The following is a 378-nucleotide window of genomic DNA, read 5'->3' as shown; positions in this document are numbered from 1 at the left end:
TTGATCATATGCTACCTCTTGAATATTGACTATTTCTTTTTGGTATAGTGACTGTGTGTATTCCTTACATCTTCTTTTGACGCTTTCTGCATCATTCAAAATTTGCCCAAAGAATCCTTCAATATTTCAAATCAAGGCTTGACTTTTTTCCTCAGTTCTTTCAACTTGAAAAATGATGAGTGTACTCATCCCTTTTGATTTTCTAGCTACTGGTCTTTACATATTTCATTATAATCCCTGACTTTGTCTTCTGGAGAGACCCTCTGAAATTTTCTCTTCAGTAATTATGCCTCCCCATTTCTTTCATTTGCTTTAGCATGTGTAAAATGCAGAGAAAGTTTCCAAGTCTCTTCTACATCTACTTTGATCTTTTCCTTC

Source organism: Chrysochloris asiatica, unplaced genomic scaffold, assembly GCF_000296735.1.
Source record: "Chrysochloris asiatica unplaced genomic scaffold, ChrAsi1.0 scaffold00427, whole genome shotgun sequence".
NCBI lineage: Eukaryota > Metazoa > Chordata > Mammalia > Afrosoricida > Chrysochloridae > Chrysochloris > Chrysochloris asiatica.
This window is presented reverse-complemented; position numbering follows the sequence as displayed.